Consider the following 26,577-nt stretch of genomic DNA (forward strand, 5'->3'; position numbering starts at 1 on the left):
ACCATCGCGCCGATTCAGTAAAGTCCGCGGGACAGCGGGCGAACGCCCACTCACCTGTGCACGCGATTCAGTATTTAAATGAGGCCCGGCGGTAGAAACGGGCAAAAGGAGGCGCTAGGGACACTAGCGCATCCCTAGCGCCTCCTTTTGGCCTGGAGCGGCGGCTGTCAGCGGGTTTGACAGCCGACGCTCAATTTTGCCGGTGTCGGTTCTCGAGCCCGCTGACAGCCACGGACTTGGAAACTGGACGCCGGCAAAATTGAGCGTCCGGTTTTCGACCCAACAGCCGCTGACCGACTTCAATTTTTTTTTTTTCTTTTTAACTTTTTTTACCCTTCGGGACCTCCGACTTAATATCGCCATGATAAGTTTTTACTGCTTTTCTGTGCACTTTCCCGGTGCCGAAGAAATTAAGGTAGGCGCTAATTTCTGAAAGCAAAATGTGCAGCTTGGCTGCACATTTTGTTTTCTGAATCGCGCGGGAATACCTAATTAGGTTCGGCATGTTGGACGCGCGTTTTCGGCCCCTTACTGAATAAGGGGTAAGGGAAAAGACGCGTCCAATGACGGGTTAACAGTTTGCTCCATCGGAGCGCACTGTACTGTATCGGCCCACATGATGGCAGCAGACGACCATATGGCCCAACCAATCTGCCCACCCACTAACCTAATTTAGGTTTATAATTCCCATCACTCCCTCAGAAACCCCTGAATTTTGATACCATTTTTGTCTCCACTACCTTCAGTGAAAGGCTGTTCCATGCAGCCCCCACCCTCTCTGAAAAGAAATATTTCCTAAGATTACTCCCGAGTCTACCCCCTTTCACTCTCATCCCACGACCCCTTGTTCTAGAGCCTCCTTTCCACTGAAAGCAGCTCAGTCCTGTGTATAGAAACCTTAGGAACATTTAAATCTCTCTATCATATCTTCCTTATCTCACCTTTCCTCCAGGGTATTCATGTTTTGACTTTAAGTCTGTCCCCATGTGCTTTAGAATGAAGACCACTGCCCCCTGAAGCGACTCCATCCTGTTTCTATCCTTTTGAAGGTGGGGTCTCCAGAATTGTACTCAGTATTCCCAGTGAGGTCTCACCAGGGACCTGTACAGGGGCAGCATCACCTCCCTTTCTCTGCTGACCATTCCTCTCCCTATGCAGCCAAGCAGCTTTCATCATCGCTTTATCCACCTGTTTGGCCACCTTAAGATCATCAGGTACAATCACCCCCAGATCCCGTTCTTCTATTGTGCTTAAAAGAATTTTACCCTTAATTCTGTACATCTTCCTTAGGTTTTTGCAACCTAAATGCTTTACTCTGCATGTTTTAGCTTTAAATTTTAGCTACTTAGTCCTGGGGACTTCTGCGCTACTGCGGAGCACAGAATATGTGCAGAATTCCCCCCTGCGCAGAATTGCCAAATTCTGCGCAGAAAATCGCAGAGGAGACCATGGCATGCTGCGAACGGAGCGCATCCCGTGTATGCCGTGGAATGAGAGAGAATGTGTGTGTGTGTGTGTGTGAGAGAGCATGAGAGGTAAGAGAGCGGGCAGGGGGGAGGATGCTTGAGTGTGGGTTTCAGAGAGAGGAAGCCTCTTTGAGGGGGAGGGGGGTGTGGGGGAGGGGAGGGTGAGAGGAGGGTGTGAAAGAGCATGGGAGGTAAGAGAGCGGGGAGGGGAGGAATACTTGAGTGTGGGTTTCAGAGAGAGGGAGCCTATATGAGGAGAGGGGAGGGTGAGCAGGAGGGCATGAGAGAGAGCATGGGAGGTAAGAAGGGGGGATGCTTGAGTGTGGGTTTCAGAGAGAGGGAGCCTATATGAGGAGATTGTGAAGGCGTGTGTATGTGTGTGAGAGACTGGGAGCTCGTGTGTATGAAAAAGGGATCGTGTGTATGTGAGGGTGCTAGCCTGCGTGAAGGGATTGTGTATGTGTGAGACAGAGCCTGTGTGAAGGGATGCATGAGAGAGAGACATAGGTAGCCTGTGTGAGAGAGAAAGGGAGCTTGTGTGAGTGTGTATGCAAGAAAGAGGGCCCTGTATGAGAGGATGTGTGTGTGCGAGAGTGAAGGAGCCTGTATAAGGGTGTGTGTATGTGTATTAGAGACAGGGAGCATGTGTGTGAGAGAGGGAGGGACAGAGGGAGCCTGTGTGAGGGGCAGTACTGAGAATGGGGTCAAACTGTGGGACTGGCAATAGAGTGGAAGGGGTTGAGCCTAGAGGTGGAGGGGGAGATACTGGCAGGTGGAGGAGTTGGAGCCTGAGAGGGCAAAGTGGCCAGGGGAGTAGGGAGAGCGAGTGGAAGGGACACTCTTACAGTGAATTTCTGGGGGAATTCTGCGCAAAAAAAATTTAAAATTCTGCATCTTTAAGTAAAAGAAAATTATTCCTTACCTGCTAATTTTCGTTCCTGTAATACCATGGATCATTCCAGACGATGGGTTATGTGCCCTGTCCAGCAGATGGAGTCAGAAACAGATTTCTGGGGGAGGTGCTACACTACGTCACCACCCTCGTCATCATCCCCAGTATCTAGCCTAGCAAAGCCAAGCCCAAGAGGAAGAGAGGGATCAAGTAAATGTATTAACTAAAATTTAAAGTTTGAAAAACTGTTAAAGAACAGAATGATAACCTCAACAGAGAACTTATTAACACATAAATATTTGAACAAAACAACTTTGAGTGCTAGAGTGAGTAGAAAAATAAGGAGAGCATAGTCGAGCAGAGATAGCCCACCTTAATTAAAACTTTCAATAGTAATGGGAGGGTGTCTGGAATGATCCATGGTATTACAGGAACGAAAATTAGCAGGTAAGGAATAATTTTCTTTTCCCTGTACATACCAGGATCATTCCAGACGATGGGATGTACCCAAGCTTCCCTCTTATGGGCGGGCCGTGGATAGCCCTGCTCGGATGACTCGATCCCCAAAAGAACCGTCTGATGATGTGGAAACATCCAGACGATAGTGCCTTGCGAAAGTATGGAGAGACTTCCACGTCGCCGCTCTGCAAATCTCCTGGACTGAAACAGAGCTAGACTCTGCCCATGATGCTGCCTGTGCGCGAACGGAATGGGCTTTAACCCCCAAAGGAGGTTGCTTACCGGCCCCAATATAAGCCGAAGCAATTGTCCCCTTCAGCCAGCGAGCAATAGACGTTTTGGATGCCATGTGACCCTTCCTGGGGCCCGACCAGAGAACGAAGAGATGGTCGGAAAGACGAAAATCATTGGTAACTTCCAAATAACGCAACAGACATCGCTTTACATCCAAAAGACGTAAATCCCTGGGTTCGTTTGATTTGAAGGAAGGCAACTCAACTGACTGATTGAGGTGGAAGGCCGAAACCACTTTAGGAAGAAAAGATGGGACCGTGCGGAGAGACACGCCGTCATCTGAAAAACGGAGATACGGTTCTCGACAGGATAGTGCCTGTAGTTCTGAAATGCGTCGCGCTGAACAGATTGCCACCAAGAAGATAGTTTTAAAAGTCAGATCTTTAAGAGAGGAAAATCTTAAGGGTTCAAAAGGTGAACCGCTAAGTGCTCGTAAAACTAAGTTCAGATTCCAGGACGGACAAGGAGGACGTAACGGAGGCTTCAAGTGACGCACCCCTCTAAGGAAGCGACCCACATCCGGATGAGAGGAGAGACGCGATCCTTCGCCACTATATAAGAGGGCGCCCAAAGCCGCGACCTGTACTCGAAGTGAGTTGTAAGAGAGGCCGAGATCTAGTCCTTCCTGAAGGAAGGAGAGAATTTGAGATACGGAAGCATTGGTGGGGTGGATGTCGTGAGATCCGCACCAATTTTCGAAGACCTTCCAAACTCTTATATAAGTGACTGAAGTAGATCTCTTACGAGCTAGTAATAGAGTCGAAATGACCTCCTCCTGGTAGCCTCTGTACCTCAGTTTGCGCCTCTCAAAAGCCAGGCCGCTAGACAGAAGCGATCGGCCTGCTGTAAAAATATGGGTCCCTGCCGAAGTAGGCGTGGAATGTGGCTGAGACGTAGAGGGCCTTCCATGGTTAGGAGAAGAAGATCCGCAAACCACGGTCGACGAGGCCATTCCGGCGCCACTAGGACCACTGGACCGTGGTGATTCTCGATTCTTCGAAACACTTTTCCCACGAGAGGCCACGGTGGAAAGACATAAAGTAGGATGTTCCGCGGCCAAGGCAGGGCTAGAGCATCGATTCCTTCTGCGCCGTGTTCTCTTCTGCGGCTGAAGAAACGCGGAGTCTTTGCATTGCTTGCTGTGGCCATGAGATCCAGGTGGGGAGGACCCCATCGGGAGATTATCAAATCCATTGCCTCCCCCGAGAGTTCCCATTCTCCGGGATCCAGGCGTTGACGACTTAAGAAGTCTGCCTGTATATTGTCTACTCCCGCTATGTGGGAGGCTGCCAAACGCAACAGATGCCTTTCCGCCCAGAGCATTAATTTGTCCGCTTCCAAGGATACTTGAAGACTTCGTGTGCCCCCCTGTCTGTTGATGTAAGACACCGTGGTCGCATTGTCGGAAAGGACCCTGACAGCTCTGTGAAGCAACCGAGGAAGGAACCCTTTTAACGCCAGACGTACCGCTCTGGTCTCCAGACGATTGATGGGCCACCGGGCTTGTTCCGCCGTCCATTGACCTTGTAGAGAGCTCTCCTGACAGACCGCCCCCCATCCTGATAGACTGGCATCCGTGGTGACCACTATCCATTCTGGTATGTCCAGAGATACTCCTTGAGCTAGGTTTCGGTATTCTAGCCACCAGTGGAGACTGTGGACGGTATCCATCGGAATTGGGAGTACCATCTGGTAGTCTTGTGAGGACGGTTTCCATCTGGAGAGCAGAGACCTTTGAAGAGGGCGGAGGTGGGCAAAGGCCCAAGGAACAAGATCGATAGTGGAGGCCATCGTGCCCAGGAGCTGAAGGTAATCCCATGATGTGGGTTCTTGAAGATCCAAGAATCGGAGAACCTGATCGCGAAGGGACTGAGCCCTTTCTTTCTTGAGGAATACCATGCCCTGTTTCGTGTCGAAATGTGCTCCCAGGAATTCCAGGGACTGGGAAGGAACTAGGTGACTCTTGGCATAGTTGACAATCCACCCGAGAGACTGGAGCATGCGGAGCACTATTCTGACCATCCGGCAACCCTGGTCCCATGACTTCGCTCGTATGAGCCAATCGTCCAGGTAAGGGTGTACCAGAACGCCCTGCCGGCGCAATGCAGCTGCCACCACTACCATGATTTTCGTGAAGACTCGTGGAGCCGTCGCTAGACCGAAAGGTAAGGCCCGGAACTGAAAATGTTGACCTAAGATCTTGAATCTTAGGTAGCGCTGATGATCCTTGAGAATAGGAATATGCAAGTAGGCCTCGGTGAGATCCAAGGAAGCTAGAAATTCTCCTCGATGTACCGCTGCTAGAACCGACCGAAGAGTCTCCATGCGAAAACGGGGGATTCGTAGAGACCTGTTCACCATCTTGAGGTCCAGGATGGGATGAAAAGTACCCTCCTTCTTTGGGACAACAAAATAGATGGAGTAATGACCTCGACCCCAATCGTAGGGAGGGACTGGTGAAATCGCTCCAAGTGCGGAAAGTCGGTCGAGAGTGGAAGCGACAGCTTCTTGCTTGTAACTGGATCCGCAAGGAGAGAAAAGGAACCTGTCTCTGGGAGGATGGACAAAATCCAATGCGTAGCCGTGCTTTAGAATATCCAGGACCCACTGGTCCGATGTAATTTGGACCCACTCGCTGTAAAAGAGAGAGATCCGGCCCCCCAGCCGGGGAACCGGGTCGTGGGTCCGACTGGCATCATTGGTTTGTCTTGAAGGAGGAGGAATTAGAGGAACCCCGTCCCTGACCCTCCCTGCCGGGACGGCGCCCTCGAAAGGGCCTGTTCCAGGGACCTGAACGTGAGGATGGGTTCCGAGGAGCTTGTTGACGAGTGTTTCGTGTCCTCCGCTGATTCCTGTATCGAGATCTGGAAGAAGAGTAGGAAAACCTTGAGGATCGTGGACGATCTTCCGGAAGCTTATGCACTGAATTCTCATTCAAAGATTTAATGATCTGATCCAAATCTTCCCCAAAAAGAAATTTACCCTTGAAGGGAAGGGATCCCAGGCGCGTTTTAGAGGATGCGTCCGCGGACCAGTTTCGCAGCCAGAGAAGGCGTCGAGCTGAGACTGCCGCTACCATGGAACGGGCGAGGACTCTGAGTAGGTCATAAAAGGCATCCGCCCCATATGCCATCACGGCTTCCAGTCGATCCGCCTGTAGGGCCTCAGCATCTGGTAACTCCTGCGAGGTAAGCAACTGCTGTACCCAGCGTAGACCTGCTCTCTGAGCAAGAGCACTGCAAATGGACGCTCGCATGCCTAGTGCGGAAACTTCAAAAATCCTTTTGAGAAAGACTTCCAATTTTCTATCCTGAGTGTCTTTCAGAGCCGTACCTCCCGTGACCGGTATGGTAGTGTGTTTGGTCACTGCTGATACAGCCGAGTCCACGGCGGGAACTTTGAGGATGTCCAGAAAATCCTGTGGGAGTGGGTAGAGCTTCTCCATAGCTCTACTAACTCTGAGGGTTGCCTCAGGAGTATCCCACTCACGGGAAATGAGTTGGAGAAAAGAAGGGTGAGTGGGAAAAGACTTGGCCAAAGGCCTTAAACCCGCAAGGAGAGGGTCACCTTTCCTTACGTTTGGTTGTGGTCCAACAGGCTCAGGAGGGGGGTCGATGTCCATTTCCGTCAAAATATGAGGGATCAGGTCCTCCAATTCCTCTGACTGGAAAATACGTAGAATCCTTGGATCATCTCCCTCCAGATGAGAAAGCAAAGTGGGATCATCTCCCGAAGGATCTCCCGGAGGGTCCCCCCCTGAGCACGAAACCGGGGGTGGAGGTACAGCTGAGGGATCCTTGGAAGGCTGAGGTGGAGCGCCAGAAGGAGAGGAAATCCCTTGGGAGGGGGAATCCCCCTGCAATGATGAAAGGCGTGCCAACTTTGGGGGAGGGGGGACAGAGAAGTCTGAAGAAGCATCCCTGAAATGCAAAAAAGCTTTGTGCATCAGAACAACGAACTCCGGTGAAAAAGCAGAAAATCCTCCGGAGGGGGCCCCTGAGGCCTCACCCTCTCGGTGACTGGGGTCTGCTGAGGTCCGCTGAGTTCTCGAAGGGAGTGCTGAAATAATCGGGGAGTCCTCCTCTGATAACCCCGCTTCCGAGTCTGACATTAAAATGGCTGCCGTTTCTGTGCTGAGCGGGAACGGGGCCTGTCTTTTTCTCAAATCGCGGTCCACCATTCCCTCGGCGTCCCCCTCAGCCGGACATGTTTCCCCATCGGGGAGGCAGCCCGAGCAACGCCCCTCCCTAACGATTTTAGCTCCCTGTCGGCCGCATATTACACAGGCCGCCGGGCGCGGCATTGAAAAACAATGAGGGGGGAGGGGCGAATAAGCGCGGCAAGTATAGCCTCGCGCTGAGATGACTGCGGGAAATAAAGAGAAAAACTCCCCCCTGCCGACCCAAGAACCGCCGGGGTATCACCTTCCCGGCAGCCGGCGGTCCCGGGGAATGAACTTCGCGGGACCGCGGGTCGACTAGATAGCGTTGTGGGGGGAGGAGGGGGAAAGTGGGGGAGAGGCTGGACCACCAGCGTGCACCCTCCGTCGAAAAACGTCGGCGAAAAAGCGCTGAGGTAACCTGAAAATTAAATTCAAAAAAGCAACACTTACCCCAGCCAAACAGAAACGGAGAGAGAGTAGTAAAGAGAGAGAAAAGAGGCTTGTCAGGAAGCCCCGGTGAGGTAACAAACCGTTACTGCGCTCAATTTCCCTCAATAGAAAATTTTTTTTTTTTTTTTTTTTTTTTAGACTTTTCCCAAATAAAGAAATTAGCTATAATATAAGAGAAAGTTTTTACTTGATCCCTTAAAGCAAAATGAGAGAAAAATTAATAATGAAGATAAAGTTGTGAGGAACCCAAGTTCCACAAACCGCATCTGCTGGAGTCAGAAAGATACTGGGGATGATGACGAGGGTGGTGACGTAGTGTAGCACCTCCCCCAGAAATCTGTTTCTGACTCCATCTGCTGGACAGGGCACATAACCCATCGTCTGGAATGATCCTGGTATGTACAGGGAATAGCTTTTTTCTGTATTAATTTAAAATATAATTACTTAAGGACTGTTATGTAAATTGTGCTATTTTGACCAATATAAAGTTTGCAGAATTTTAAGTTTTTGTGTGCAGAATTTTAAATTTTTTTGTGCAGTATTCCCCCAGGAGTAGCTACTAGGCCATTCCTCAAGCTTCTCTAGATCTCTCATTTTCCACACCTTCCTGCTGTCTACCATGCTGCAGATGGTAAGGGTGGTGACTGTCTTTATGTGTGTCTGTACAGTGCTGTTATGTCTAGTAGCACTCATAGTCCTGGGGGAATTCTGTGCTACTGCGGGATGCAGAATCTGCGCAGAATTCTCCCTTCCCGCAGATTTCCTCCCTCGCCGAATCCCCGCAGCCGAATGCTTTGCAGGAAGAGGAAGGAAAACATGAAGCATCGCGGCACAAGCGAGGTTCGCCGTGCACAGAGTGGAACCATCGTGGCATGGGCATGCACACTGAGAGCGGAACCATTGCAGGCAAGGTTCCCACATGGAGGGCAGAGGCAGTGCGGCATGGGAGAGGTTAGCAAGCTGCACTGTGCAAAAGCCAGGACCCTACAATTGGAGGGTGGGGGAAGGGGAGGAGAGAGAGAAGGGAGGAGAAATTGAGAGAATGGAGGGAGAGAGAGAAGGAGGGGAAGGGGTGAGTGTTTCTAGTGGGGGCTCAAGATATGAGAGTAAAGCAGGTGAATGGGGACAAGGGTAGAGGCAAGGGGGATTCATATTTCCATTTGTTCTGAGGCAGAGGTCTGCAGCTTTTGACATGTGTGCCCTGGCACTGGACAGCTGAGCGGACTCTGACTTCCGGTGCAGAGGTTTCGTTAAACCAAACATCTCCTCCACGAGACTGGCCGCACAGCAGCGGGAGAAGTTTGGTTAAGTGTGACTCCTGCTGCTGCATGTGAGGCTTGGAGCTAGCTTTCTGATTCAGGTAGCGGTGGAGGTCATTGTCTGCCCAGCTGTCCAGCGCCGTGGGTTGCTGCCCCTAGCCTAGAGCAGGTGGAGATGTGAATCCTCCTTTTGACCTCTGCTTCTGTTCCTGTCTACCTCCTCTCATGAATATACTGGATTGCACTGAAATGCAGAATAATTTGCAACACATATTGTGTTATTTTGACAAATAAATGTGCAGAACTTAGAAAATGTGTGTGCAGAGTTTTCAGAGGTTTTTTTGCACACAATGCCCCCAGGAGTAACTTTATGAATGATGAACAGTATCAGTGATGTGCTGCTGTCAGAAGTCTTGTATACAGAAAAGGATAAGAAAGAATGGCTCATCTATTGAAAACTGTGTAAATACTTTTCCAGAAAAGCAGTGGGATCACGACCCAGAAAGAAAGATTTATAGAAAATGAAGAAGTAGTGATTAACTGAGACATTCCTATGGCAATAAATAAAACGTTTGATGCAAAAACCAGACATAAAGGAGAAAAGCACTAGAACAGCATTGCTGATAGAAGTTTCAGTACCAAACGATTATTCTGTGGCCCGAAAGGAAAGAAAAAAACATCCTCAAGTATGAAATGATGCAATCAGAGGCCAAAGAAATGTGGCAAAAAGACAGAGAAATAATCCCAAGTGCATTGGGTCCCACTGGCCTGATTAAGAAGAATTTCCAGGCAGATCAAGATCTGCTGCTGCACATCTTATGACCTCCAGGAGGAGGCTTTCTTCGGCAAAATGCAGGTTCAGGGAAAGGCACTAGCAGTGAATTTGAGAGAGGTTTGGACAAGTTCTTGGAGTAAAAGTCCATGGACCAGCGTTGGCCAGGAGGTCTTATCCCAGGAGAGAGCACCAGGGCATGGCTGCAGTCCGCGATGTGAGCCGCCCTGGCCCCTCTCAGGACAGGATGCTGGGCTCAGGCGACCCCTGCTCGGACTCTGCATGGTACTTCCTATGTTCGCATGGCCCATTAGTGGCCAGGAAGGCTCGGAGAGAGCCATTGCCTCTCTCTGGGTCCTGCCAGGTACCAATGACCCGGACCGGCCACCGGGGGACCAGGGTGCAGGGACTGACCGGCCTTGCTCCCCGAGGGCGGAGGAAGCAGCGAGCTCGGCCCTCAGCCTGCCGGTTACAAGCAGACCGGGGAAAGAAACACGTGTCCGCCGCTTACCGGGATCAGCGAGTCCAGGGAGGAGCTAGAGAGTCACTGGAGCATCCGGAATAAACATGGCTGCCGACTCCCTCTCACCCAGAGGAGCGCGCGCGCGCTGGCGTGCGCCGGGGCCGTGCACGGCGAGGAGGTCAGGGAACGTGACGTCAGCGCGCAGGCAGCGGAGGGGCGGGGCGCAGGAGGGTGAGGTCGCCGGAGAGGGAGCGGACGGCAGTTGATAACGGAACCGGGAGAGAGAGGTGACCAGGACTGAGGTGAGCACAGGGGGAGCTGCGAGGGAGGTGAGGGGGTCCGTGTGTGCGCGCAGGGAGACGGAAGCAGAGAACTGGGGAGGCGAGGAAGGTTAGGGAATAGAGGGGAGGGAGAGAGAGAATATAAGAGCATGTAATACTGGGTCAGACCAAGGGTCCATCAAGCCCAGCATCCTGTTTCCAACAGAGGCCAATCCAGGCCACAAGAACCTGGCAATTACCCAAAAACTAAGTCTATTCCATGTAACCATTGCTAATGGCAGTGGCTATTCTCTAAGTGAACTTAATAGCAGGTAATGGACTTCTCCTCCAAGAACTTATCCAATCCTTTTTTAAACACAGCTACACTAACTGCAATAACCACATCCTCTGGTAACAAATTCCAGAGTTTAATTGTGCGTTGAGTAAAAAAGAACTTTCTCCTCTGTATCGCTCCATGGTGAGACCGCACCTTGAATACTGTGTACAATTCTGGTCGCCGCATCTCAAAAAAGATATAATTGCGATGGAGAAGGTATAGAGAAGGGCAACCAAAATGATAAGGGGAATGGAACAGCTCCCCTATGAGGAAAGACTAAAGAGGTTAGGACTTTTCAGCTTGGAGAAGAGACGGCTGAGGGGGGATATGATAGAGGTGTTTAAGATCATGAGAGGTCTAGAACGGGTAGATGTGAATCAGTTATTTACTCTTTCGGATAATAGAAGGACTAGGGGGCACTCCTTGAAGTCAGCATGGGGCACATTTAAAACTAATCAGAGAGAGTTCTTTTTTACTCAATGCACAATTAAACTCTGGAATTTGTTGCCAGAGGATGTGGTTAGTGCAGTTAGTGTAGCTGTGTTTAAAAAAGGATTGAATAAGTTCTTGAAGGAGAAGTCCATTAATGGCTATTAATCAAGTTTACTTAGGGAATAGCCACTGCTATTAATTGCATCAGTAGCATGGGATCTTCTTAGTGTTTGGGTAATTGCCAGATGCTTTGGCCTGATTTGGCCTCTGTTGGAAACAGGATGCTGGGCTTGATGGACCCTTGGTCTGACCCAGTATGGCATTTTTTTATGTTCTTAAATGTAGGAGTCTGGCTGTGGAGAGTACACGGGAAGGTGCTAGCCTCAGTCTCTTATATTTACCTATCATTTATTTATTTATTTAAACATTTTTATATACCGGCATTAGTTGTGGACATCATGCCGGTTTACATCAAAAACTGGTAAAGTTTGAAAATTACATTTTAACAGGGAATAAGAAACTGGGAGGGGGGTAACAAGAAAATAGGATAGACGAGAAAAACAGTAACATTAACTTGGTTCCTCGGTGTGAGCGAGGGGAGAGGATAACATGTGGTTCCTCAGTATGAGGAAGATGGAGTAGACGCAATGTGGTCTATTTTTGTTGGTGGCGGTGTAAGTTTTTTATTCTGGGTAAGCATGTTTGAACAACCATGTTTTCAATTTCTTTTTTAAATTGTTCATACATGGTTCAAGGCGTAGATCAGGCGGCAGTGTGTTCCAATGAGTGGGACCTGCTATTGAAAAAGCATGGTCACGTGTAGAGGTGAGATGGGCTGTTTTAAGGGAGGGCACAACTAGGGTGCCTTTATTGGGTCGTTCTAGTCGGACGATTGGATTGGGTGGTTGTGAAGGGGAGGTCTAGCCAGTTGGAGTTGTGGGTGTAAATTGCTTTATGCATTATGGTGAGTGTTTTGTAGATAATACGGGAGGCTATGGGGAGCCAGTGTAGGTCTCTAAGGATAGGGATGATGTGGTCGTATTTACGAGAGTTTGCAATGAGTCTCGCTGTGGCATGTTGTAACATTTGTAGTGGTTTGATGGAAGAGTAAGGGAGTCCTAGAAGTAGAGCATTACAGTAGTCTAATTTGGATGATATAGTGGCCTGTATGACTGTACAGAAGTCTTGGGTGTGAAGAAGGGGTCTGAGTTTTTTAAGTACGTTAAGTTTGAAAAAACAGGCTTTGAGAATGGAATTTATGTAGTTCTATCATGTAGCCAGATGGACTCAGGACCAATGGGTTATGCCCCCCTGCTAGCAGATGGAAATGGAGTCGGGTATCAAAACTGACATCACCCTAGATACAGCCCTGCAATGACCTTTCTCCTCTATCGCTCCATGGTGAGACCGCACCTTGAATACTGTGTACAATTCTGATCACCGCATCTCAAAAAAGATATAATTGCGATGGAGAAGGTACAGAGAAGGGCTACCAAAATAAGGGGAATGGAACAGCTCCCCTATGAGGAAAGACTAAAGAGGTTAGGACTTTTCAGCTTGGAAAAGAAGACGGCTGAGGGGGGACATGATAGAGATCTAGAACGGGTAGATGTGAATAGGTTATTTACTCTTTCGGATAATAGAAAGACTAGGGGGCACTCCATGAAGTTAGCATGGGGCACATTTAAAACTAATCAGAGAAAGTTCTTTTTTACTCAATGCATAATTAAACTCTGGAATTTGTTGCCAGAGGATGTGGTTAGTGCAGTTAGTATAGCTGTGTTTAAAAAAGGATTGGATAAGTTCTTGGTGGAGAAGTCCATTACCTGCTATTAATTGAGTTGACTTAGAAAATAGCCTCTGCTATTACTAGCAACGGTAATATGGAATAGACTTAGTTTTTGGGTACTTGCCAGGTTCCTATGGCCTGGATTGGCCACTGTTGGAAACAGGATGCTGGGCTTGATGGACCCTTGGTCTGACCCAGTATGGCATCTTCTTATGTTCACCTATGAGGGGTCGATCCAGGGCTGCCCAACGCTATCGACCCTACAGAAGCTCAGCATTTCAGACACCTCTGTCTTCAGGTACGTCTCAGTTCTTTCCGAGCCGACAACCCAAGAGGAGGGGCAGGTTCAGGTTTGGTCTGAACTCTCCAATGAGGTTTTGCCGACCCATCCATGAAATAAGGAGATAAGGGGGCAACTATCCCTCTTCTACCAGCAGTGGGTTGAGATCACATCAGACAAATGGATATTGGATGTCATATGAAAAGGATATGCACTGGAGTTTCGCAGCACTCCTCTGGACATGTTCATGATGTCTTTGTGCTGGGAATAGCAAGAAGCAGGCAGTGGAGGCTACCCTGTTAAGGCTCCTCAGGATGAGGGATTTAATCCCAGTACCTGCGCCTTCAGGAAAATGCTGAGCGTTATTCTATCTATTTCATTTTACCCAAGAAGGAAGGTTCCTTTTGCCCCATCCTGGACCTCAAGAGTGTCAACCGACATCTAAGAGTGATTAATTTCCGCATGGACACCCTACGCTCCATGATAATGGCCGTACAACTGGGAGAGTTCCTAACCTCCCTGGATCTCTCTGAGGCCTACTTTCATATGCCAATCCGGCAAGAACATCAGCGTTTCCTACGTTTTATGGTACTGGGCTGCCATTATCAGTTCTGGGTACTGCCCTTCGGCCTGGCCACCGCACCCAGAACATTTTCCAAGATTATATTGGTCGTAGTGGCAGCACTGAGGAAAGAAGGAATCTTTTTGCATCCGTAGTTGGACAAATGTTTGATCTGGGCAAAGTCATTGGAAGAGAGTCTCCGGGTGATCAGCAGGGTGATGTCCCTGCTTCAGGAGCTTGGTTGGGTCGTAAATATGGACAAAAGCAGCCTCAAGCCCTCAGAGTTCTAGGAATATCTGGGAGTATGGTTCAACACCAAGCAGGAAAAGTCTTCCTCCCACCTTCGCGGATAAGGAAGTTGATATCCCAAGTGCTTCGGTTGATGAACACAATACGCCCCAAAGTGTGGCGCTGTCTTCAGGTCCTCTGATGGCGTCAACCCTGGAGGTAGTTCCGTGGGCGAGGGTACACATGCGGCCACTTCAACGCTCCTTGCTGTCACGTTGGAACCCGCTGTTTCAAGACTATTTGATTTGCCTCCACCTACCAGTGGAAGTATGTTCTCTGCTCCAGTGGTGGCTTCAGGAAACTCACCTGGGCAAGGGTGTAAACCTGTCCCTGTCGAACTGTCTGGTCCTCAATGCAGATGTGAGCCTCCGAGGTTGGGGAGCTCGCTGTCAGGAACTGATGGCCAGGGACATTTAGACCAAGGAAGAAGTGTTCTGGAGCATTAATCACCTGGAAGTCCTGGCAATCAGATTGGCGTGTTTACAGTTCAGCCACTTACTCCAGGATCAAGCGGTCCAAGTGATGTCGGACAATACAACGGTAGCCCACAACCACTAAGGAGGAACCAAGAGCCAGCAAGTGTCTCTGGAGATAGATCTCCTTATGGAATGGGTGGAATTGAATCTACAGACTATCTCAGCTTCCCACATCGAAGGAAAAGACAACGTCAGAGCAGACTTTCTAAGCAAGGACAGTCTGGATCCAAGAGAATGGGCGTTGGCCAGACCCTTTCAGCTGCAGGTAGATCGCTGGGGCTTCCCGTCCATTGACCTGCTGGCTGCATCTCACAATACAAAGGTTTCCCGATTTCTTCAGTTGCAGAAGAGATCAGCAGTCCTTGGGGATGGACACCCTTGTTCAGACCTGGCCAGAAGAGGACTTACTATACCCTTCCCTCCATGGCTGCTGCTGGGTGGGGTCATTAGCAGAATCGATCACCACAGGGGATTAGTCCTTAGAGTGGTTCCAGGTTGGCCCCAGGCGCCCATGGTATGCAGACATGAGGAGACTTCTAGTAGAGACCCCCCCCTGTAAACCCCCCGTGCCTTCCACCTCACAGGGTCCTGCTCCAGCAAGGTCTGGTCCTTCATGAGGATCAGACTCTATTTTGGCTTACGGTTTGGCCCTTAAGAGGGCTTGCCTCATGAAGCGAGGATATTCGCCGGCAGTAATTACCAGCTTGCTCCGTGTGCTGAAGTTCTCCATGTACTTAGCGTATGTGCTGGTCTGGAGAGTATTTGAGGCCTGGTGAGAGGAACACGGTGTTACCCCCTCAGACGGCCAAAATCCCTCCGGTTCTGGAATTTTTGCAGGACAGCTTCAATAAAGGCTTATCCCTTAACTCCTTGAAGGTCCAGGTAGCGGCTCTCTCCTGTTTCAGAGGCGAGGTGAACGGAACCCGCCTGTAGGCGTCCCGGACATAGCCCGTTTTGTAAAAGGGGTGAAGCACCTCCGACCACTCCTACTGTGGCTGGTTCTCTTGTGAAGTCTTAATCTAGTATTGGAATTTTTGGCAGGGCCCTCCTTTCAACCACTGCACATTCAATCCTTATGCCTGTTAACCCTGAAACCTGTGTTCCCGGTGGCGATATGCTCGGCTCGTCGCATCTCTGAGCTACAGACATTGTCGTGTAGGGAACCGTTCCTCCTGATGACCCTAGGGGCATTACAACTTTGTACCATTCCATCCTTTCTGCCCAATGGTAGTCTGAGTTTCATGTTAATCAGTCCATTTCGTTGCCATCCCTAGATAAGCACAAGGATATGGAAGAATACTGCCGCCTCCACCATTTAAACGTCAGTAGGCTTTTGATGTATCTGGAAGTTTGAGAACCGGTGCACAAAACGGACTTCTTGTTTGTTCTTCATGGGGGAAGGAGGCAGAGTGAACCAGCTTCGCGAGCTGCCATAGCTCGCTGGATCAAGGTGGTGGTCATGGGAGCTTATGTAGAGGCAGGAAAGCCATTACTCTTTCAGGTTAAAGCTCATTCCACTAGGGCTCAGGCAATATCCTGAGCGGAAGCTAAGCTACTGTCTCCCGTTGACATGCACCGAGTGGCGACATGGTCCTCCTTACACACCACCTCCAGGTTCTATCGCCTGGACGTTCAGGTTCAAGAGGATGTAGCCTTTGCAAGGGTGGAGCTAACCGGGCAACCTCCCACCCCGATGGGGAGTAGCTTTTGTACCTCCCATTGGTCCTGAGTCCATCTGGCTACATGCTAGGAAATGGAGAAATTACTTACCTGATAATTTCGTTTTCCTTAGTGTAGACAGATGGACTCGGCATCCAGTCCCCGGCTGCCCAAGGATTCGCCCATGGAGTGGATATCGATTCCAAGAGATTACAGGTAAGCCATCATCCAGTCCCTAGATCAGGGCATCTATATTTTTACTGGGGTTCAGTGTTTGGTTGAGTACAGTTATGTTTATCCGTTTTTCTTTTTTTTTTTTTTATTTATTTATTGAATTTTCCATTTACATAGACAATATAACATTATCAATGAACCAGACAGATCAGAGTATTTCCTATCGTACATAAGCTCTAGCAAATAAAACAACAGATTCCACTAAATCAAATAACAATTGCAAGATAAGAAATTCTATATCCTGACTGACTTGTAAAAGGCAATGTGATACCTAACCGGATTTTAATAGAGCACATTATATATAATAGTAGTGTCAGGAAAGATAGCGAACTTTTTATTTTACTTCTCCAGATTTGGGGAGGGAATCTGCAACCACAGGAACCCTTGCATTGATGAAAGATCTCAGTTGGATTGGTTCAAAAAATATGAACCTATTATTATTCAATTTAACGATACATTTGCTTGGATACCTTACTACAAACTCTGCTCCAAGATCTCTTACTTCTTGGTGCATTGTAAGGAATTTTTTCCTGCGAGTCTGAGTTTCTCTAGCAATATCGGGATATACCCATATTTTCTCGCCTAGAAAGATTTTTGATCTGTTACGTAGAAAATGTTTGAGAAATGAATCTCTGTCTGATGGAAATAAAAAAGTGACTAGTAATGTTCCTCTAAATTCTATCTGAGTCTCCATTGACTGTTCCAAAAAGTCAGTTAAATTCCCATTCTCTATATGAGTTTGATTTTGATTATTTTTTTCCTGTGATGCTAATTTTGGTGTTTGTTTCTTCCCCAAGTTCACAAAATATATTTTCGCTATTGGAGGTATAGCTTCATTGGGAAATAACAAAATTTCCATAATATATTTCTTAAAAATATCTAGGGGAAGATGCATCTTCACAGAAGGGAAATTTACAATCCTTAAATTTTTATATCTAATCTCATTCTCAAGGAGTTCAATTTTCCTATTTGTTATTTCTCCTTGCATTATTTTCTCTTGTACATCATGTAGTTGTACTACTTGTTTTTCTATCACATTTATTTTTCCAGTATTTTCTTTCACAACAGATTCTATTTGAGATATATGATTTTTTGTACCAAGCATAGTATTTGCTAGCATAGTAATAGAGGCTTCCAAAGATAACAACGCCTTCCAAACCAGTTCTAATGTAATTTCTTTTTTCTCCATCAATTGTAGGCCTAAGGCTGGAATCCCCCCCCCCCCCCCCACCCCCCTGACCATGATTTCCCATGAACAGTTCCCCTCTGTCCTGAGATGTTGGTATCACCGTAATAGAGTCCGATTTCCCACCATCCACTGATGCAGATAATTGCATCGAAGGGAGGGGGAGGTTCTTCCCGGGCTCTTCAGTAGATACTTGAAAGGGACCTTTCCCATCTGACCCTACTCCGATAGGATTACTTCCAGCCACCAACTTTGGGAAGGCGGTTGCATCAGGGACCAGGTGTTGGTTTCCACTAGGTATCCGTTTTTAATCAAGGTTTTTCGACAGTATGTGCGCAGTGGCTTTTGAAGAGAATACTGAGGAGCTGAGGTCACTGCAGGGTTATATCTAGGGTAATTTCAGCTTTGAAATCTGACTCCATCTCCAACTGCTAGCACGAGCACACTATACCCATTGGTCCCGAGTCCATCTGTCTACACTAAGGAAAATGAAATTATCAGGTAAGTAATTTCTCCATTTTTTAACTTTTTATACTCCAAGGCAGCATTAAAGTAAAAACTACAAATTTGTTGCTTTTTATTATGCAGCCTATTTTGTAAAAAAACAAAAAAAGGTTTGCCCACACTCGCCCCCCCCTCCCCCCCAGAGTGCACTTCTTCTCTTGTTTTTTTGCAGTCCAAATTCATTACTCTGCATTTTTTAGCATTAAATCTTAGCTGCTAAATGTTAGACCATTCCTTGAGCTTTCCTAGATCCCGCCTCATGTTTTCCACTTCTTCATGGCTGTGTACCCTCTATTTTACCTCAAAATGACAAACTTTTCCTGACAGTCCTTCCACAATATTGCTTATGAAAATGTTTGAAAAGAACCAGTCCAAGGACCGATCCCTGAGGGACACTGCTAGTAACATCCCCCTCCTCAGAGAAAGCTCCATTTACCTCTGCCCCTTCTCACCTCCCACTCAGCCACTTTCTAACCCAGTCGCTCACTCTAAGACCCATACCAAGGGCGCACAGTTTATTTTTAAGTCTTCTGTTTAGAACCGTGTCAGAGGCCTCGCTGGAATCCAGTTACATACATCTTCTTTGATCCAACTCTCTGGTCACCCAATCAAAGAAATTGATCAAATTCATCTGAGAAGATTTACCTCTGGTAAACCCAGGCTGCCCCGGATCTTGCAATCCATTGGATTCCTCTGTTTTAGCAGCGACTCCATTAGTTTGCTCGCCACAGAGCTCAGACTAACTGACCTGTGATTCCCAGCCTCCTCCTTACTTCCACTTTTATGAACAGGAACCACATCCGCCCATCTCCAGTCCTCCAGAACTACTCCAGACTCTAAAGAAGCATTGAAAAGGTCACTAGCGGAGCTGCCAGGACATCTCTTAAGTTCCCTTAGTGCCCTCAGATGTGTCCCATCCGGCCCCATCACCTGATCTACTTGAAGTTTAGCTAATTCCTTCCAAACACACTTTTCTGAAACTTGTTTGGGATTTACTCACTTTCAATCTTATTTGTCTGTTTTATGTGGTCCTGCTCCTGGCCCTTCCCAGTGAACTCTGAATGGAAAAATTTGCTAAGCAATTCTGCTTTTTCTCATCAGCCTTTACTTATTCTTCCCCTTCTTTGAGTCTCACAATGCCACTTTTGAACTTCCTCCTATTACGAACATATCTAAAAATAAAAGCATTCCACTACCCATCATTTTATAGTCCTGTCATATTGCCTCTCGGCCATCTCTTCTCCAGGCTTTTTCCCCCTAGGGGAGCCGTTTCATCCTCTGTATCATTTTGGTTACCCTTCTTTGCTGGACACATGAGGTCCAGGACCCTTACCGCAGTGTAGCACCCTGTACTCGCTGGCATCTTACAATGAGCTCCATTAGTTCTGCTTTCCAAAGTTGGGAAAATAATGCCTGGAGTTATTGGCAATGTTCCAACCCAATACATAGAGAGAGAAGAATTGCAGGCACTTCTTGAGTGCTTTTTTAAATGTTTTCATTTTTTCCCGTTTTGGAATGGAGCCATGAAAAAAAATGCAGTTTTGAAAGTTGTTTTCAGTTTCTATCTTTTATATTGATGCCTGACTTGAAAACTTGGTTGCTATAGGTTGAATAGTTCAGGAGATAATGTGCGCACAGGCATCAAGAGTACAGAAGCAGGATGTTTTTCTTTTAAGGATAAAAGTCTAGAAATGAAACTGAGAATGCTTTCTTTGTAGTAGTCCAAACTCAGAACAGGAAAGCTGACAGTCCAGAAGCCGTTGCTGCGATTATTGCAAGCCTCTGTGGCATATGAGAGCGAGAACGATCTCCGCTGATACGCATGTGTTGTACTGAAGGCTTCTGTTCAGTGTCATCGAAGCTGCTGCACTGAGGTTTCCGTACCACTGCTGTTCCTGCCGGAAAACTCCTTCTGTGATAATGCAAAACTCCCACTGAGTTCATTTCTTCAGCAGGAAAAATCCTGGAGTGCGGTTGCCTGCCTCAGTAAAAGCTCAGTTCCATATGCACTCGTGTTAGCCCCATATGTCTTCACAAAATGCTTGGCCATGGTGGCAGCGCACTTTCACAGACTGTGGGTGCTCGTGTTTCCCTTATCTGGATGATGGGCTAGTCAAGAACTCATCTCAGGTAGGAGTTAGTGCGTATGACCATCCAGGTGTTGGAGTCCCTAGGGTTCATCATCAACTACCCCAAATCTCATCTTAGCCTGTCGCTCTAATTGAAATTCATAGAAGCTCTGCTAGACATGACTCAGGCCAAGGTCTTCCTCCTGCAGCAACAGGCTGTCACGCTGATGGCCCTTGCAGTAGAGATCCAAGGGAGTCAATCGATATCAGCTTGGCTTATGTTGAAGTTGTTGGGCCACATTGCCGCAACCATTCATGTCCTTCCCATGGCGAAGAGCCCAGTGGACCCTGAAGTCTGAATGTTGGTAGTTTGGAAGCTTAGTTGAACTCAGTATCAAAGTGGACAGCAGAACCAACACTGGGACTGAACTGCTATCCCCCAAAGAACACCTCTTAAACAACTTTAATGTATTAAGATTGGATTTCCCACTGCTTTGTCACACTGAGATGACTTGAGGTCATCTGAGATGGTGACTCAGAAAAGAACCGAATGGTCTGCCCAGCATGTTTCTTATGGTAATATCTGCCGCGCCGTGCAGCGTACCGGCAAGTGACTGCTAGTTCTTCCCCCTCAAAAATGGCTTTTGGTTCTTGGATGTCTGCATCTCAAATGTATACATTTGCATTTTTTGGAATAAAACCTACTTTCCAAACTCTTCTCTACTGTTGCTTATGAAGATGAAGTCAGTGAAGTGGATGGGGCTTAGTGCTGATTCCTAGGTCACCTACTGGTCACACTTTCTTCTAACTCAGGTTTTTCTAAATGATAGGGTAGACACCCAGGAAGGCGTGGAAAAACAAGGTGAGATCTAGTGACACTGAGGAATGGTCTAGAGCCTGGCAGGCAAAATTTAATGCTTAAAAAATGTAGGGTCATGCATTTGGGCTGCAAAATAAATTAATAAAGGGAGTGGTACAGTAAAGTGAATTCTTCTCTGCACGAAGCCAGAGCAGGTCACAAATACCTGGCAGGATCCCAAAAGGTCAATAGATTCCCAGGGATAAGAAATGGCTTTCCCCAAGACTACCTAGTTAATAACAAGTTTATGGATACTGCCTTTACCATATACTCTGGCAATGAATTCCAGAGTTTAATTGTACGTTGACTGAAAAAATATTTTCTCTGATTTGTTTTACATGTGCTGCTTAGCTTCAAGGAGCGTATTGTGGTATTTTCCATACCATCTTTAAAATTAAAAACTACATTGCTGAACTATTGTTCCCATTCTGCCTCATACACCATCTAAGCCAGGGTCACTTACAGAGACAGTGAAGTGGACAGGGCTTAACCCACTGATTGCTCTATCTTCACTAGAATGGACCCAGTTGACCACTGCTGAGTCCTGTTACTGCAGAAACGTTTCTCCCAGTTTGATTTTTCTTCCAACTCCCAGACTGGTTCGTTTAGTAACTTAGTAAATGGTGGCAGATAAAGACCAGTTGGCTCATTCAGTCTGCTGAGTTTTCTTCCCCTTTGGGTAGATTTTCAGTTCTTAAACCAACACCACCTTCCCATCACCTTTGTCCCACATTCCCGGTTCTCCTGATCTGTCATTCCTGTTTCTAATACTGCCATCTCTATCTGCATGATAGCTTAGTACATTTATGCAGATAAGACCAGTTACTCACCAGTCTTCTCTGTGGAATGAGGATGACCCTTGCTACTTGCTATCGGTAAAAATGAATATTCAAATTTGAGTGTTAACTTTGCAGTGGTAACACATGCACCCTGTAATACAACATACACGTGGCACCTGTGGAGCCACCCTGCCACACCCAACAGCAACAATCCTACCTATGACAAGACAGAAGTGCAAATGTGAGTCGCTCCAGAGGGAGGCTACTAAAATGGTCCGTGGTCTTCATTGTAAAGCATCTGGGGACAGACTTAAAATCTAAATATGAATACCCTAGAGCAGTGATGGCCAACCTTTTGCGCTCAGTGTGTCAAAATTCATTTAAAAAAACGAGCATAACTCGGGTGGTGTGTCACTTCTAGAAAAATCCATAATTTTGTGATATTTGTAGCTCTAATATTGATAACAAAAAGTTATAATTTTAATATTTGTTCTGTATTTATTAATAAAGCAAAAACAAATAATTATTTACCTTACCTGCTTAGTGACTTTTTTGTTGCTGAATTTCATTGGCTAAATCTTCAATTAAAACACTCTCTCCCCCCCCCCCCCAAACTCTTACTCCCCTGGATTTTCTCATACACACTAATGCTCTCACACTCACTGGCTCCCACACAAACACACACACCCAGGCAGGCTCCCATTCATTTTCACACCACTCCCGCTCCATCCCCCAGACAGGCACCAATTCATTCTCACACACACACACATACACCACACATAGGCAGGCACCTATTCTCACACATATAAACCCCAGAAAGACACCCATTCATTCTCATACACAGACACACCCTCAGGCAGGCACCCATGCATTCACACACATACACCCCCAGGCAGAGTCCCATTCATACACATGCACACACTAAAGGCAGACCCCCCCCCTCTTTTTCCAGCAACCTCAGAGCCTCTCTCATTCCTCTGCTGCCACTGTCACTGCTGCCGCATGAGTATTGGGGAGATGCCGATTGCTGCTACTGACACTGAAGCCCATTCTGCTGCCTCCTCTGTGCAGGCCCCATGGGCTTCCAGGTCCTCCATGCTGATCTCGTACATTGTGAGATCCGCATAGAGAAAGTGCTATTCTTGCACATTCCCAAAGATTACATGTGCCAATCACTAAAAAGTAATTTATTTTGTTTTTTACCTTTGCTGTCTGATGTTAGTTTTCTAATCGGTTGGTCACAGACTTTTTTTTCCCACCTTCCCTTTCTTATTTTTTTTGCCATTTCCTTTTATATTGTCTTTTTTTCTATTTCTTTTCTCTCCATCTTCTTCCCTCAAACACAGTCAGGTTCTCATTCTCACATGCATTTCTCTCTCTCTCACACAGGCTCTCACTGTCACATGCTCTCTCTCATACAATCATTCATACACACAGTCTCTCACTGGCACATGCTGTCTGACTCTCACACACACAGGCTCTCTCTCACTCCCACATGCTGTCTTGCTCAAGCACAGGCTCTCACTCCCACATGCTGTCTTGCTCAAGCACATGCCGCCTCTGCAAATATTCAGGTCCTCACTCTCACACACAATCTCTCAACTCATCTCATACACGCACACAATCTCTCAACTCATATCATACACACACACACACACACACACATACACTCTACAGACCCTCAGCCTCACTCTCACCTCTGGGCCTCCTCTTCACGGGTCATCGCAGGATGGCCTCTTCCTCTTCTCGGGCTGCTGCGACTTGGGATTCGCGGCTGCCCGTAAACGCAAGCGCTGCTCCTCTTCTGCACGCGCCGATGCTTCACCTCCTTCCAGCTCACGTGGCTCCAGCAACGTTTACTTCCGGGGCCGCACAGGCAGGAAGGAGGAGGAGCATCAGCGCGTTTAAACGTGATCTTTTTCTTCGGGCTGTGGCCCTGCCTATCTGCCTGTCGCTGCGCCCGGGGGCATTGGGGGGGTGGAGGGGTCCGGAGGGTGGGGGGGATACTAAAAAACTAGTTTTAAAGGGTCGGCGCAGCCAATAAAAAAAAAAAAAAGGCTCGGCACAGCCGATTAAAAAAAAATTCCCGATAGTCCACGTAACGCTGCGCGTGTCAGCAAAAAGTCTCGGCGTGTCACCTCTGACACGCGTGTCATAGGTTAGCCATCACTGCCCTAGAGGAAAGATGAGATAAGGAAGATATGATAGAGAGATTTAAATGTTCCTAAGGTTTCTATACACAGGACGTGAGCTTCTTTCAGTGGAAAGGAGGCTCTAGAACAAGGGGTCGTGGGATGAGAGTGAAAGGGGGTAGACTCAGGAGTAATCTTAGGAAATATTTCTTTTCAGAGAGGGTGGGGGCTGCATGGAACGGCCTTCCACTGAAGGTAGTGGAGACAAAAATGGTATCAAAATTCAGGGGTTTCTGAGGGAGTGATGGGAATTATAAACCTAAATTAGTGGGTGGGCAGACCGGTTGGGCCATATGGTCGTCTGCTGCCATCATGGTTCTCTGTTTCTAAAGCTATATAGATGAAATCTTAGTGCTAGTTGGGTTAGGGTTAGTGTTCATGGTTATTTTATGAATGTTTTTATATTTATTTTATTTGTTATTCTCTGTACATTTGATGTAAACCGGTGTGAAGCTACCACGAACATCGGTATACAAAAATAAAATAAATTACAGCAGACCCTAGAACACCAACACACTTCCTGTTGGCAAAACAGTGCTACAGATCCCTGCACGCTAGCAGAACACACAGACCCTCTCCAAATATAGAATAAGTGATCACAGACCAGAAAAAGAAAACTGAGCTGGAGACCTGAAGAAGCAAGACCCTACATGCAGTGCAACACCAGAGAAGGAGAAACCAAAATACAGAGGCTCGTTCCCAAAACAGAGAAACAAAATGCTGTCCAATCCGACTCTCCAGAGCTCAGAGTCAATTTTCATAAAATTAATATTAATATGTAAACTTTCACACTGGTTCTGATAGTTTCTTTGATACTGTTCACATCCTTGTTTTGCTTTCTTTTGCCACCACGGCTTATCGCTTTTCCTCCTGTAGGCTCCTTTATCAGGCCTGCCTCCACTGTGCTTTACTTTTTTTTTTTCTTCTTTCCTCTGTCTCTCATTTCCATCCTCTGTCTCAACCCCCCATGGCCAGACGTCTTCCTGAGCCCATGCCCGATCCTCTGCCCTCCCTTTCTTGCCAGGTCTGCTGCCTTCTACGGCCTGGTCTAGACTTGCAGTTTGACCATATGGGACACTATCGTGCCGCTTGGGCCCGGGTGGTGGAAGGACTGCCACTGCTGTCTTTCCCTTCTGGTTGTGTGTGATTTCAGGGGAATTACACAGCAAAAGCCCGATTTTGAGGCCCTTTCTCTAGCCACAGACTCACGGGGGACTGAGGATCCTGCTTATAATCCTCATGAAAATAAGAAAATGTGATGGTCGTAGAGTAGGTCCACTCCTGTCACCAGGCTAGACTATAGGAATTCTCCCTTTGACTGGTAATGACAGGGCCCTGTGCCCTGTGCCCTCCCTCTTACAGCAGTTGATAATGTTTAGTAAAAAATAATCTCATTTTGGAGCCCTGGATTCACTCGTGCAGTCCTTGCACTGGTCACAGTTTACCTGCAGTGGCTTTGCTTCCTCCCCTCCCTTAGCAGCAGAAAGGTTTTGCCCTGCCCCAATCTTTCTTTCACGAGGGCTGCTTAAAGTCAATATTGCAGTCCTGGCACTAATTGTGGTTTACAAAGTTTAGTGTAAAAACAAACTTACGTAGGCCGTAAGTATGTCATGTACTCCTGCTCCTCCAATAACTCGGGTGTTTCCACTTTCATGGATAATCTCTGCTCTGGTTCCCTTCCCCTCTCATTTGCACCTGGTGGATGTGCAGTCTCTGCTCTTCCTACTCTTGGAAGCTCCTCCTCCAGAGTCCCACTTGTCCAGGTTGCTATGGAACCTGGGAAATGTAGTCCATTGCACCTGTTTCTTCACTCTTGGGATCTAACTTTGGCCCATTCCCTGGGTAGCTCCTTTCCGGGGGTTTTGCCCTCTCCTCATCACACCTAATTATTGCTTTTCTGAACTTTGTAGTTCTTTCATTTTACCACTTTCAGCATTACTTTAACAATAAATGTATAAATTATTCGGCAAGAAAAGATTTTTAAATGGAATTGTGAGGGAGTTAAATGAAGAGGAAGGGATGAGGAGATAAGTGGATGAATGGGCCAGGCAGGTAAGGGAAGGGGTGAGGAAAGGAGGAATGGGCCAGGCAGGTAAGGGAAAAGGTGAGGAATGGATGGATGGGCCAGGCAGGTAAGGGAAAGGGTGAGGAGGAGACAGTTGTATGGTAGGTTGGTTTAGTTGGATGCATAGGAGGGCTAGATGCACTAAAGATTGGAAAAAGAGAGCTTGATAAGGGAGTGACTGGGATAGGAGGGAGGGAGTGACTGAGGCTGTTGTCTGTGGATGTTGTTGCCACGTGCTAGGAGTTAGGTGTGCTTGATGGGGATTAGGGCTCATTCTATATGCCAGCCTCACCTCCAAGCCTGCATACACATAGTCACAGAGCAGGAGAGTGCACTGAAGAGTGTCTGTGTCAGTCGATAACCCTTACCTGTCATGGGCATGCCTTGTT

General features: G+C 47.5%; 2 protein-coding genes across 5 annotated transcripts in view; one reads left to right on the top strand and one right to left on the bottom strand.

Moving 5' to 3' along the window:
- RRP8 (ribosomal RNA processing 8) overlaps positions 1–10,419 on the bottom strand; it is a gene marked incomplete in the record, with an annotated part of 34,958 nt that extends 24,539 nt beyond the window's left edge. The window contains 1 exon segment of the mRNA XM_029601901.1: positions 10,266–10,419.
- Positions 10,369–26,577, top strand: part of ILK (integrin linked kinase) — a 261,691-nt gene continuing 245,482 nt past the window's right edge. For 2 of the 4 annotated variants that reach the window (XR_003856806.1, XM_029601903.1), the window contains exon 1: positions 10,369–10,519. The gene's annotated coding sequence lies outside the window, so the exon portion shown is untranslated. The remainder of the gene's footprint in view (positions 10,520–26,577) is intronic. The other 2 variants (XM_029601904.1, XM_029601905.1) reach the window with 2 other exon arrangements.

Source organism: Rhinatrema bivittatum, chromosome 5 (assembly GCF_901001135.1).
Source record: "Rhinatrema bivittatum chromosome 5, aRhiBiv1.1, whole genome shotgun sequence".
NCBI classification, from domain to species: domain Eukaryota; kingdom Metazoa; phylum Chordata; class Amphibia; order Gymnophiona; family Rhinatrematidae; genus Rhinatrema; species Rhinatrema bivittatum.